The sequence below is a fragment of the Anser anser genome (genome assembly GCF_964211835.1).
Source record: "Anser anser genome assembly, chromosome: Z".
NCBI classification, from domain to species: domain Eukaryota; kingdom Metazoa; phylum Chordata; class Aves; order Anseriformes; family Anatidae; genus Anser; species Anser anser.
In genome coordinates, this window is record NC_139723.1 from 51,996,344 (window position 1) to 52,010,979 (window position 14,636).

The following is a 14,636-nucleotide window of genomic DNA, read 5'->3' on the forward strand; positions in this document are numbered from 1 at the left end:
GCTCTTCACAAGAAGCCACAAGGAGATGAAGGGCAATGGGTACGGGTTGCACATGTAAAGGTTTTGTGTTCAAATATTGTTTTTACAGTGAGAACAATCAGTCATTGGAAAAACTTCCCTAGAGACTTGGCAGAATGAATCCCTGTCACTGGAGGTTTTCAAGATGCAAGTGCTTCTTTTTCTCACAAAAGATCTTACTTGATCATTTTTCGAGATTCCTTCCAACCTGGGCTCTTCTCTGATTCCATCATTCTATGTAGAATATCTAGCTGACAGACCAATTAGGAATAAAAAAAAAAAGTGAATGCTGGTGTCATGTTTTTAGCAAATATTCTTTTTTTTTTTTTTTAATAAAATTCTCATTTGGCAAGCAAATTGGAAAACGACATGATGCTACCAACAGCATCCTGGCTTGTATCAGAAACAGTGGGGCCAACAGGACTAGGAAGTGATTGTTACTCTGTACTTGGCTCTGGTGAGGACTCATCTTGAATACTGTGTTCAGTTTTAGGCCCCTCACTACAAGAACATGGAGGTGCTGGAACATGTCCAAAGAAGTGCAGTGAAGCTGGTGGAGGGTTGAGAGAACAAGTTTTATAAGAATCAGCTGAGGGAGCTGGGGTTGTTTAGCCTGGAGAAAAGAAAGCTCAGGGGAGGCCTTACTGCACTTCAGTGTTCTAGTAGACGAAAAGCTCGACATGAGCCAGCAGTGCACCTGCAGCCCAGCAGGCCAACTGCATCCTGGGCTGCATCAGCAGAGGGGTGGCCAGCAGGGGAGGGAGGTGATTGTGCCCCTCTGCTCTGCCCTCGTGAGGCCCCACCTGGAGTGCTGCGTCCAGGTCTGGGGCCCCCACCACAAGAAGGATGTGGGGCTGTTAGAGCAGGTCCAGAGGAGGAGGGCCACAAAGATGCTCAGAGGGCTGGAGCACCTCTCCTGTGAGGAAAGGCTGAGAGAGCTGGGGATGTTCAGCCTAAAGAGAACGCTCTGGGGTGACCTCATTGCAGCTATTCAGTACTTAACGGGATAGTAGATAGAGAGCAACTTTTTTTCTCAGTCAGATAATGACAGGATAAGGGGGAATGGTTTTTAACCAAAAGAGGGAAGATGTAGATTAGAGGTTATGAGGAAATTCTTCACTCAAAGGGTGGTGAGGCAACGGCAAAGGTTGCCCAGAGAGGTTGTAGATGTAGTCTTCTTTAGACCATTTTAACAAAGTGTAAATACTGATTTCAGTAAAGTGACTCCTGCATTAAACAAGCAGAAATTAAAGAAAAATTGGACTATTTTTTTGCTCTTAGTTTCAACCCATGTTAGCTCATCCATATCTTTCTTTCACAATATAGAGAAGGACAACCCACAGCCTGCCATATACCTGCTATTAATAAAATTCAGGCATCTGATTAATTTCATATTCACCACAGTTCACTCCTACAAAGCTGCAAGTGCAGCACAGCCAAGCAGTTATTAATGCAGACTGTTATGTTTGGAATAGAAAATGGCTATCAGTTCTGTTTGTTTTCTGACAGCTCTTTGCAAATAAGTACCAAAAATCGTGCATTACTGACACATCAACACTAAAAGCTTAAAAAAAAAAGAAGAAAAAAAAAAAAAAAGGAGAGACTTATCCATTTCTTCCTATACAAAATAGATGTCCAGATCACACAGACACTTTCCTGTCATTAATTTGAATGTAGAAGATAAGTTTGTGTGGTCTGTATTACTGAATTTATGCCTTAAAGAGATTAGTGAGGCACCACAAAAAGTCACAGATTTCAAACTCTGCTCTGTTAGGAATAATTCCACTGTGGACAATAGGTTGATTCAATGTCCTAAAAGATACTATTCATCTGCAGATTCTGTGAAAAATGGTAACTAAGGAACCATAAAGGCCAGAAGTTTTCTTCATCCATCCATGAATGAATCTTCTGCAAATTGATCTCCTATTACAGCTAAGATGGCAAAAGCTGCATAGGAGCTATCTAACAACAAAGAATTCAGGTCCCTGAAAGCAACAGCAAAGATGCTAGCACTTAAATATTCAAAGCAGATTTTGAATACATGAGGTTCATCTCTAAGGATACAAAGTAAACAAAGGTAATTATTCCAGCCTCTTCTAGTTACAGCTTTTCTTTTTGTACTTCTAATACCTTAGGATCTCTTCATAGCTGATGAGGTTTTGCAGACGTCTTATCATCCCCAAAGATCCCCTGAAGATCCCATCTCACATCTACAAACCTTAGCAATTGCTCTTTCCCTTCATATTCATCATTACTCTAGCTGGAGAATACATGACACTTAACCATGCAGCTCTGTAGTCAGCTGGAGTGATCACTGTCAGGTCAAGTCAAAAAGGCAATTCACTCCTTTATTCTCAGCGTGCTTTACGTTTTTGGTCACTTTGTCAATATTAGTTTTACAATCAGTATTAAGAGTCACTCATTTATGGTGACAAACAGAAGAGCCATGTTCTACACATCAAATTAATTTGTACAGTTCTGGGTCAAGCGCTGTTACAGACAACAGCGATGAGTCACAGGAGGGAGGCAAAACATGAAGCCTTTACTCCTTCTGGAGTGGTGTGACTCTTCTCTCAGGGTTAGTTACATCACAGACCTTCAGAAAGTACCTTCACCTCCATTATCCAGACAAAAATCCAATTTGGAGAAGTGCTGACACCTTAGGAAAAGAGCAACTGAACCACCATCATATCTGAAAACTTAAATGCTACTTATTCTTGAAAGGCTACAGGCACTCAGCAGCCAGAGATAAGAAATCAAATTAAGGGTTCAAATTTAAAGGAAAAAGAAAAAATCAGAAGTTCTTTCCCCTTAGGGCAGAAGGGGGCAATCTTCTCAGAGGAGGATATTAAGACTCCGTTTCAAGGCCATAATCTAAGGTGGTCCTATGGGAGCTGTGGGCCTGAGAAAGGAAACTGAAACATTTCCAACTTAAACCACATCTATGTCATCACTGTATTGATTAAATTTAGAGATATTCCTTAGCCTGCTTATATCCATCCTCCTAATCAATTGTTAAAGCATTGTTAAGGCATTTAATTATGGCTGGTACTTCCACTGTTCTCTAAGATTGTCAGATTCGATTATCATAGGTCAGGAAGACAGAACAGCTTACATCATCTGAAGATCTGCTTGTGCCAAAGATTCATAAGCAGTCAGAAAAATCCCCAGCTACAAACAGCAAGAAAACAAAATCCTCTTTTGCCCTGTCATGTAAGTCAAGGTTTCAACATTTTTTTTCTTATTTTACAATGGAATGAAGATTAGAACCTTGAAGTTGTCTTTACCACATTTCTCCTAAACCAGTCGTCATATGGAAGAAACAAGGCCTAACCTGATATCAGGGCAATATTATTTAATCATTTTCTGATCATGAGTTCTCTTTCTATTTTTGATTATTGTTTCATCGTGTCTCCAAAAAGCCTTTACAATAAGATTATCATAAAAATATACATTTATTTTCATGAAAAAAGACAGGTTCAACAAACAAGCATTATCTAAGTGTGGGAAAAATATGAAAAGCTTTTTTATGCATCGAAGGTATGCAGAACTTTCCTACACCAAAAAATGTGATGTTTTATAGTCATGATCTTCAGGTCTTATATAACTGAAAACAAGTGCTGTGTGCATCAAAGCACAGTCCAATTGTTTAAAGATCCCATCTCCACTCAGGTAGAATATTAACATTACATCCAGTGGTCAGAATGGTTTCGATACAGACAGCAAAGGTGTCACGACAACATTAAGCCTATTTTTTTTTCTTCTCCAGAAGACAATTTTTTAAAGGTTGTTTTGTTGTAGATTCTGACAGAACAAGGAATATAAGCCATTGTGACAGCAGACAGCAGTGTGATTTGGTAGATGGAGTTGTTGTGAAACAGGAAAACAGGTCTTGGCTATGGAACCCCTGATTCTGTTTTCATACAGCTATGCAAATTACCTGTTTTGTATTGCTGTGTCACATGCACTATGTTGCACAGGGAAAAAAAAAAATTATTGTGCAGTCACTATGAATATGCTGAAAATTCCCATTACCTTTTTTAGAATACACTGATAATTACTTATACAACATCCTATAAAGCCATCTTTTAACTAGTAATGATACAAATCTGACAGTCATCTCTCACTAATCACAGGACGTTAAATCAAATGTGCATTAGGTTGCTATTCCATGAGAATTATGTTCTTCCGTAGTATGACGCTGCATCCTATCAGGCCTGTCAGTCTCACATCAGCGCCTGGTAAAATTATGGAAAAGATGATCCTTGAAGTTATTGAAGCGCACCTGGGGGACAGTGCAGTCATTGGTCCCAGCCAACGTGGGTTCATGAGGGGTAGGTCCTGCCTAACAAATTTGATTTCCTTTTATGATAAGATCACCCATCTAGTCGATCAAGGGAAACCAGCTGATGTGATCTTTTTGGACTTCAGCAAAGCTTTTGACACGGTTTCCCACAGGATCCTACTGGACAAAATGTCCAGCATACAGCTAAACAAACACATCATACGATGGGTGAGCAATTGGTTGACGGGCAGGGCTCAAAGGGTTGTGGTAAATGGGGCCACATCTGGCTGGCGGATGGTCACTAGTGGGGTCCCTCAAGGCTCCATTTTAAGGCCAGTCCTCTTCAATGTTTTTAAAAATGATTTGGATGTAGGACTAGAAGGTGTTTTGAGCAAATTTGCCGACGACACCAAACTTGGAGGAGTTGTGGACTCGGATGAGGGTGGAAAGGCCTTGCAGAGAGATCTGGACAGATTGGAGAGCTGGGTGATCACCAACCACATGAATTTTTACAAAAGCAAGTGCCGGGTCCTGCACCTGGGACGGAGCAACCCTGGCTATCAGTACAGACAGGGCGACGAGATACTGGAGAGCAGCCCTGCAGAGAGGGATCTGGGGGTTGTGGTTGACAGCAAGTTGAATATGAGCCAGCAGTGTGCCCTGGCAGCCAGGAGGACCAACCGCATCCTGGGGTACATCAAGCACGGCATCGCTAGTCGGTCGAGGGAAGTGATTGTCCTGCTCTACTCTGCGCTGGTGCGGCCTCACCTCGAGTACTGTGTGCAGTTCTGGGCACCACAGTAGAAAAAGGACATTAAACTGTTGGAGAGTGTACAGAGGAGGGCAACGAAGACAGTGAAGGGCCTAGAGGGGAAGACCTATGAGGAGCGGCTGAGGTCACTGGGCCTGTTCAGCCTGGAGAAGAGGAGGCTGAGGGGGGACCTCATTGCAGTCTACAACTTCCTCGCGCGGGGGAATGGAGAGGCAGGTGACCTGTTCTCCTTAATCACCAGTGATAGGACCCGCGGGAACGGTGTCAAGCTAAGGCAGGGGAGGGTCAGGCTGGACATCAGGAAAAGGTTCTTCACCAAGAGGGTGGTCACACACTGGAACAGGCTCCCCAGGGAAGCAGTCACTGCACCAAGCCTGTCTGAATTTAAGAAGCGATTGGACTGTGCACTTAGTCACATAGTCTAAAATTTTGGGTAGACCTGTGTGGAGCCAGGAGTTGGACTTGATGATCCTTATGAGTCCCTTCCAACTCGGGATATTCTATGATTCTATGATTCTATGATTAGAGTGCTTTCTGAGCAATTCAAACAGAAAAATCAATTCAAAAAAGAAAATCTTGCATGCACTATCCATGCATGAAAATGCAGCAAAATCATTATCAAACCACAAGAGTAGTCACCTGAGTCTGCAGCTCTACTAATTTTGTGAAATACAGTAATGAAAGGAGGTTAGATATGCATGATGGAAAACAACAATACCCTCTGTAGTTCATGCTTATTAAATACAAGTCACCCTGTTGATGTCTCACTCCTTAGTACCTGTTCCATAGGTTCCCTGTAATTCCTCCATGCAGTTTTTGCCTCTTTGACTTTTGCCTGTCCTTATAAGGTTTCATGTTCTGGGAGCACAGGGACAGAAGTATATTCAGGTTTGCTAAGGATTTTCAAACAGGCTCTAACATGCTGTAATGCTTTGTTAGCATTGGAAACAGATGAAAGACATAGCTGGCTTGCAAAAGAAAGTAGTGAAAAAGTCCACATTTTAATGGGAAGAAGTCTGTGTACACATGGTGAAGGTTTGGCAACACTTCAGGCTTCTCAGAAGGAGAAAACATTTGAAAAAGAACATTTATAAAAAGTACACTCTCTAATCTAGATTTTTTTATTTATTATTCTATCGCTTCCCATTCTGTCACTTCACACTTGCAGACTAATTTTTCTGCCTGTTTGATTCCTGTACATTTTGGCACTTCAGGTGCCAGAATTTGTTACCACAGGAAACGTGACACCTGAAATTCCAATTCATGATCATGGCCCTGGTCCAATGAGGCATACATCCTGTAGCAAATCATACTCTCAGCAGTAGCAGTAAGCAAGAGAGGCGATTCTCTGGTAATTTCAGACAAACCAGAAAATAGACTAAAAGAAAGAACTCACCTCAGAAGCATAAGTAAATTAGCTGTACTTGAGACTTCTGCTTCTCCAAATGACATTAGAATAGTAAATAAAAGAGACACCTTTTCAAGGTTACTTATCTCCTGTAACATGGAGATAGCTCATCTTCAGAAATCTTAAGAGGCTGTAGAAAATAACACTGTTGGTTCAAAGAACCTTATTCTGTACTGAAAATGAAATTTACATCTGGTTTCAACTGAGGTAAAGTGATCTTGCTCAAGTTTTTCAGAAACAGCCATCTAGATATGGGAATTCCCAGTTTACAAGTAAATGATCCAAAACCATTAGCTTTGGACAGCTTCAGAAAATTCAACAGGTCTGACACAGCTCACCAGAAGAATCTGATTTACCTTACAAAGTATTCCACTCATTTACCTTACAAAGTATTCCACTCATTTATTGGAAAAACTGAGCAAAAACCATATTTTTGTTAGAGAAGATTTCACAGGACAGGAAAGCTTATCACCCTTCCCCTTGCACTTAATATTCTACGTACTTTATTCTATTTTTCTTTTAATTTGTAAACACATTGTATAAAATAGGGACTGTTAATAGGATGCAGGACAAGCCACTTCAGTGGTAAAACACAAATGGGATCCCAGCTTTACATATGTGGAAGATTCAAAAGGACTGTAATGCTCGTTTACTTTCCATTAGTAAATTTCTCATTCCTCTGTTGTGACAGCAAGAAGAGCAGTCCAGAATGCCAGCTGGGGTTCGTCAGCACAGGATCCTCCCCTTGCAAAACTGAGAAGCACAGTGACTGTGCTGCTACAGCAGAAACCGTAAGGAGTCATGAAAACAGTGTGAAAGGCAAAAGGGAAAAAACAGACGTCCAAGAATCTCCAGGGAACTTCGCTGTTTCTTTTCTGTTTGCACTGATACTTTGATTATGCCACTGAAGCTTTGCTTTCTTCCTGGCAAAATGAAGAAATACACTTGCCTACCACATGGGAAAATTGTGAGCATTAATTTGCACCTGCTACTGCTTGTAAGCACGAGCATATCTAACAAAAATGTTAGTGATATACTTAAGACAAGCATCTGCAGCCAAGTCTGAGATTATCTTTTCTGTTCCTTTCTGTCACTTGACAGATATATTTAATCAGGAAATAATATACTACCTCCCCTGATAGCACTCCAACCACTTTCTCCCTGCTAGAAGTCTTTTTTCACTGATCTGTTCCACCTCGAGTGCACACCAACCACAACTGAGTACTTCTGTCCCTTCTTAAAAGTTCCCTTGACTCTGATGATGTTGGATGCAGAATGACAAGAAGCGCACTATCCAAAGATTGGTAAGTGAACTGAATTTGGGAAAGTCAAGAAGAAAAGCGAAGGCTGAGACTGGCCTACAAAAGGCTTGCCTTTATCTCTCTCAAAGCATCTTCTTTAAGTACTCTTTATACACGTACGATAGCTTGGCCATGGTAGTTCCTGCAGTTGCTAGTACCAGGGCCCGCAGCCTCGTTAAGAGCCTTACTTGTCTTGGAGGCAGTTCAGGAGTCCAGGAAAGTTAATAATAATGTGGCATACTGAATGTGACAATTAAAAACAATGTGACATACAGAAGAAACAGGACTTGGCAATCCTAAAGACAACCCACTGACAAAGCTTGTCAAGTCAGGAGCAAAAATCTTCATGGGACAGGTTCTCCAGTGACTCCAGTGATAATCTGGAGCAAAGGCAAAATGGTTCACTGGAACATTTCAAGACATCTCAAGGAATACAGTGTAAGAAATAGCCATAGTGAACCTGTCCCATGTTCCTACTCTCATCACTTAGAATAAATCCCTAATTTGACCTTTGTTTTCATTTTCAGCTGAAGCTGAAGGGAAAAGAGGTTGTCTGGATCAGTGATTACTTTGCCATTCTGGTCTAGCATTTTGCTCCCTGCCTGGTAGCAAGGACCACACCACAGAACTCCTGCTACGCCAGCATTGCAGAGGGAGTCCATGCTCAGCACGAGCACACAACATAAAAGTACACCTGCCTCTGCGCAAGCTTCTGCACTGACAGCAGTGACTGCAGAGCCGCCGCTGCAATGCCACTGCGTTACACTGGAGACTGGCCACTGGTGAGAGAAACAGGGAAGGGTGAGAGCAGGGACAGAAGTGCTGAGGAAGTGCTGCTGTACTAGTAGCCTGGGCTGTACCCCCACGGAAAGTCCCTGCACAGAAGCACCCACCCCAAGAGGTGACTGTAGGCAGTACCACAGGGAAGACACAAAATAAAATGGGTATTACACAATCTAGTGACAGAGGTGTGCTGGTAACTTGAGACACTGCAGAGTATCCACGGTGAGCAACGGAATCTATTTCATATGTTTACGCATATTACCGAAATTGCACACATTTGCCAAATGCATACTTGAGGAGTTCTGTTCTCTGCAAAGTTTGCATTCAGCCAGGATGCCAGCACCTTGCTGTTTAGAGTGGGCTCAGGAGCTGGCAGAGAGAAGCTGGCAAAAGCTGCCAGGGATCTGAGGACAATCAGAACACTGTGTGCTTTTTCAACACTACCTCTCTGGTCCCAGCAGGCCACCAGCACTAGCAGCAGAGAAAAAATTGTTATAAAAAAGGTGCCTGTATCACCTAGAAGATGTGCCAATCTCTACTTTTTTGTTGTTGTTTGTTTTTGCAGTAAGGAGGAGGGACAGAGAATCTACTCCCACATGGTATTTCTGCTTCTGATGACAACAGTACCATGATCCAGTCCCTGTAGTAGACCTGCGGGCAATAAATAACACGTTCACAAGCTTTTCACACCTGTGCAAAGGAATATGGATTCAGACCCACAATCCTTAAGAGCTCCCCACATTGCAGCACTGGGAGCTCTGCCCTACACTGTACTGTCACAGAGAAAGGTCACATCTATGCTCTGTTTCCCAGAGTGCAAAAAAGTTTGGTAGCAGCATGAGTGTTTTTCCAACGTAAGCAGCTCACTCAGCTGGATGGTGGCAAGGCAACTCTGAGGGAAAGGCAAAAACAATGCAAGAATACTACCAGTTTTGGAGGTTTGTTGCCAGGAGATGGGAGCAGTACCACCTGGAATGCTATCAGTTGTCAGCTCCTGACCCATTGTGCTCTATTACTATAAATAATGTTATTTTTTTTATTTTAGATGGAGAGTGTGAACCACAAAATTACATATTCATTCAATCTTCCATATCTTTTTTTCATGTCTCCAAAACAATTTTTATGAATTTTTAAGGGGGAAGATGCTTCTTATAAAACTCCTGGGTAGGTAGAACCTAGAATTGCAGCTTCAAGTTTTGTTGCTGCCATTTGTAAGAAGAGTTGTGGATATTAAAACCATATACAGAGGTGTATAACAGCACATAGAGTGAAAAAAAGGCAGAGAACACAAACTGCGTATCCATCCAGTTCGCATCCTATCTGGAACTCAGGTACAGTGTGCTTATGGATCATGATCTATCTTATCTGCATACATCACCACATGCATGCCCGTAGCTTCTGACTTCAGCAGAAGTGATGATCTCTTCCTTTTCACTGCTTCAGCTGCCATATGCTTACCTCACCACCTAGCAAACCTGCTCTGGGCACAGGCAACAGGTGACTTAAGCCATCCCTTGGTTTCTTGTCACCAGGCTGCCTGAGCTCATCTGGACCATTTCAGCACAGAGCTGTGTGAGGAAGCTTCCTGTAGCTGTGGTTTAATCTGCCAGCTGAGAAGCAGAGCTCACCTTCACCCCTCATGACAAATAATGTTTGCATCAAACTTCAGCTTTGAAAAGTCGAGTGTTTCACATGCAGTCATAACACATGGAGAGCGCAAGGACATTCTGCCCACCACTCAGGTCTTACAGACTGTGGAGCCCAAATGCCTGACCAGCATTACACAAGCAGCGATGCAATCACGTGCTGTTCATCAGTAAAGTACAGTCTGCTGCATGTGACTCTGTCGGGCAAATCAACCACCCATTTTACACAGTATTAAAGCTTTGGAGTGACATAATTTTCTCTCTTGGTACAGGAAAATTAATTAGGTTTTAGTAGAAATAAATAGGGCATACTCAGGCCTAACAAAGCAAAATAACAGCAGGAGAAATTTATAGCAATTAAATACCATTTAAGCCGTATTTTATAACTCTTCAGAATGTATGCCAGTCTGCAGGCCTTTTGCTGGGTGAAAGTCAGGGTAGTCCTTAACATCTGGAAATGTGGGGATGCTAGGAACATTGAGAAGCTGCTGCAGACCGAAAGAACAAAACATGGCTTAAACACGATTCATCATTTTAACAGCTGCACAAACTACACAATTGTGAAGTCGATCTTTCTACATTTGAAAGTTCATTGCTAGACTCTGTCAGTGAATTAACTGTTATCTGACAAAGACTTGAAGTTAGGGGTAGTTTGCAAGGGAAAGCATGTCTATAAGCTGTTGCTGGTAGTGAAGCACATTTATTTCTAGTGTTCCTATTACCACAAGGTATAAAAGGCTGCAGAGTCTGTACAGCACATCAGAGTGCCAGTCCAAACCGTTTATATATCTCCTTATTCTATCGGCAGCAATGAGAGTTTATTCACTACATACAGAGCAACCAAAAGCCCAAAGCCATCCACCACCTTCAGTTTTATAACAGAATATTTAGACACTGCTGAAAATTGACCTAAGTTTTTCACATGAGCACTACTAAGCTGAATGCCCTTTCCTGAAATTCACGTCCCCCCTGCACATGCTCTCACACTCACTGCACACCAGCAGCGTGGCCCAAAGCACCGCCTGGCTGTCAGGGCAGGGGGGCATAGCAGCAGGCACTGGACATTCCTGGGGGAATGTCCTTGACCAAACAGGCAGACTGCCTTTTTGCACTCCTGGGATGTACACCAACGAGCAATGAGAAGAAAGAGGGGACTGGGTGGGCTCTGACTGGGTGAAACATGTCGAGAGGTAAGTACAAACATGAAGGGTGGAGATGCTGTGTGGCACCACCAAGCCTGTTGTGCTGCACTATGCTGCAGATGCAGGGAGCAGATGCAGCTTCTCTTCTGCGGCTGCAGCAGAGGGGATTCTGTCAGTCAGAGTGAGAGGGAAGGCCAGCCCTTTCTTGCTAACATTAATGCTTAGTCACAGCCCTCAGGTATTATTATTTAAATTTGCAGATGATCATATTTCTCCTCTTTCCTCCTTACATCACTGTGTGCACCAGTTACCAATGGCACAGGACATTATGGTAGGTAAGGAACCAAAACTTATACAACAAACAAGAGCCCCAAGACCTCAATTCCAACCTAAACACTACTGTGATTCACAAAAAACACCTCTGAGTCCAGGCAGTTGAACAAGACATACCTGCACTAAGCTACAGCAGAGCCGAGTGTGCTGTTCTGTGGTACTTATTTGGGAATTCTGAGAGGTACCAAAGAAAAGGGGAAAAATGACCACAGAATCCCCCCCGGAGGCAGATGATCTCACTAACTAGTTCATTACCACCACCAAGACTGATAATAAGACCACACAAATCAACACAACAAGCTGTGCTTCACACGCGGAAACAATTTGTGTCTATGGTTCTAGCTAGTGTTAGAGATAAAGACACTTCAAGAAGTCTGCCTTGCAATGAAAACCTTTCTTTAGGTTTTTATCTAATTTACAAAGCAGTTTCTTATTAGCAGGAGGGATAAAAAGACTTTTCAGATATAATAATGAGACAGGCAATTTTTCTAATGTTATCTTGGAATTCATTTGAACAAAGGAAGTCAGATGAAAATAAAATAAAAACGAACGCTGGGCTTGGTAAAAGGACCTATGGCCAGCTCAAAAATTAGAAATATTTACACCTTTACATATCTCAAGATATTCACGTAATGCAAAAATTTTCAATCAGTTTTTCAGTCTTTTACAGCATCTGAAGCCAAAAACATTGTGTATGAATTATATACACACCTGATGTTCCACAGAAAAGAAAGGGAGAAATGCTTCTCTGAAAGAGCAAATTCAGTTGCCTAGTTATTTTTTGCCTTTTTGCCTAGTTATATTCCCTGTAATTTTAATTTCAAATGAAAATAAACTATTCCATCAACAAGTTCAGCTTTATAAAGCTATTAGATTTTATTGACTTTTCCTAAAAATATTATGGAATCTTCACGAAGATTGCACTGGCTGTACAGGCTCATTTACAACTCCTGAATTTTAAAACAAGTTAGGAGGATACAAAAGTGGAATTGCTTACATTTCCCGCTCAATACACAAGTGTGAAGATTTATTACATACTCTTTCTGAACTACTTTCTGAGACAATTAATCCATTGTTTCTTCTCCCCCTGCCCTCAGTGTCTGGAATTCCTCTGTAAGTTCACTATCCACAATAAAAATTATGTGCCCACTGCACCAGCCCATGCAGAAAAACAGGCAAGTCAGATGCCCATGTGCACAGGAACATGCAGGTAGACTACTTTCAAAGGTAGACTACTTTCAGAGAATAAGTAAGTCTAAAAAATAGTGAAGTCTCCATAAAACATAAAGGGAAGACCACGTCTGCTGAAATTCCATCCTTCCTAAGTTACACCATAGGCATGTCCCATCACAGAGATGGGCAATTACTTTTTAAACTGCACTATGAAATAAAACCATAGCTGTATGAAGGGAGTAATATTCACAGTTTAGAGTGCAGAAATGTATGCATGGGAATATACTTAGTAGTAACAGCCCGCCTGATCCTCTCAGCAGGTACATGCAGGTGAAGAGTCAACCTAACAGCATCCTTTTAGAAAAATGGCTGCATACATTTAACAAGTATGGTTACAGAGCCATGGTCTAGACCATTCTCATCGCACTTAGAGAGACCATGGCTGTCTCTGACAGGTGAGGGAAGCCAGCCCCAGTGGCCCACTGCCACAGAAGCTGCCTGCCTACACAACCACAGCCATCTCACTAATGCCTGTTTTCTCTGGACTGGATCTATTTTGCAGTCCATACCTGACATCAGCCATGCTACACAGTCCTTGCCACATGCACAGAGGCTTTCCGGCTGCTGTAGAACAACTGGGGCTTAGTACCTTCCCCCTGCAAAACACCCATATCATCTTCTTCTGTTTTCCTGAAAACATTTATATCATGTTGCCTCGTGCTGATCTGTGGTTTTGTTTCGTTTTGTTTTTCCAGCTTCTATCCAAGAGGCACCACATTTCAACAAAAGGTATTAATGTACTTTGCAGAATGAGTTGTAAAGGAAATAAAAAATAAAGCTTTTAAATTTGTAGTATTTCTCTTCCATTTGAAATAAGCTAATGCAAAACTTTTTTAAGGATAATTGCCTTACACTGAAGGTGAAAATAACACTTCCTCTTCCCTCCTTCCTTGTTGTTATTTTCCATGTTGTCAAGTCTTAAAATTTGTCTTGAATTTTGAGATTTAAGTATCTCACAGTCTTCATGGAATATTAAAGCATATATGATCCTTTACGTCAATCTGCTAATTAAATTTAGTAGAGCAAATTTAGTATATTCAATACTAAATCTACTGTAAATTATTCTGTGGTGGTGTAAAAGCAAACACATGGCAACAAATACAGAGCAGTTGAGATTTTCAAATGTCTAAATTCGAACCTCACAAACACAATTAAAAATACAGCATTAGCCTCTTTATGTAATTAGTTAATTAGCCTGATTAGCTGATGTACCCACATATTCAGATTTAGTGTCCATCGTGTAATTACTACAGTAATGTGTTCATTACATGCATATTGCTTTATCTTTTGGGGGTAGGGAGGATAAGTTGGGCTCTGTATTCTTTCACAGCCTTCAGATCAGTAGTGGGTTGTGAAAGAAGAAACGCAGAGACAGACAGAATGCTTTATTCTGCATTAAGATGCTTAGCACTTAAAATAATTCCTGAGAAATCTGAATCTTTTATACTGTCATTGCTTTAAAACACTGTGTTTGAACTAGTTTCCAAAGGCAACATACAAGCAGAAATCATGGACAGAAGTGGTTGGTTTGAAATACATAAATATACTATGCTAGACTTCAGACATCTTAATACAACTTCAAATCTGGAGAAGATCCCAGGTTAGCCAGGACAAAAAGGTCAGTGACAGGCAGAAATTCCTGGCATTCATCACAGTACCACCTGCAGCTTATGGAGTCACTGAGAACACAGATTTTTCACTGTCACCTTCTTATG

General features: G+C 41.5%; 1 protein-coding gene across 1 annotated transcript in view; it reads right to left on the reverse strand.

The window, feature by feature from the left end:
* The window catches only part of SH3GL2 (SH3 domain containing GRB2 like 2, endophilin A1), a 97,575-nt gene that overhangs the window by 20,194 nt on the left and 62,745 nt on the right, over nucleotides 1-14,636 (reverse strand). The window lies entirely within an intron of this gene.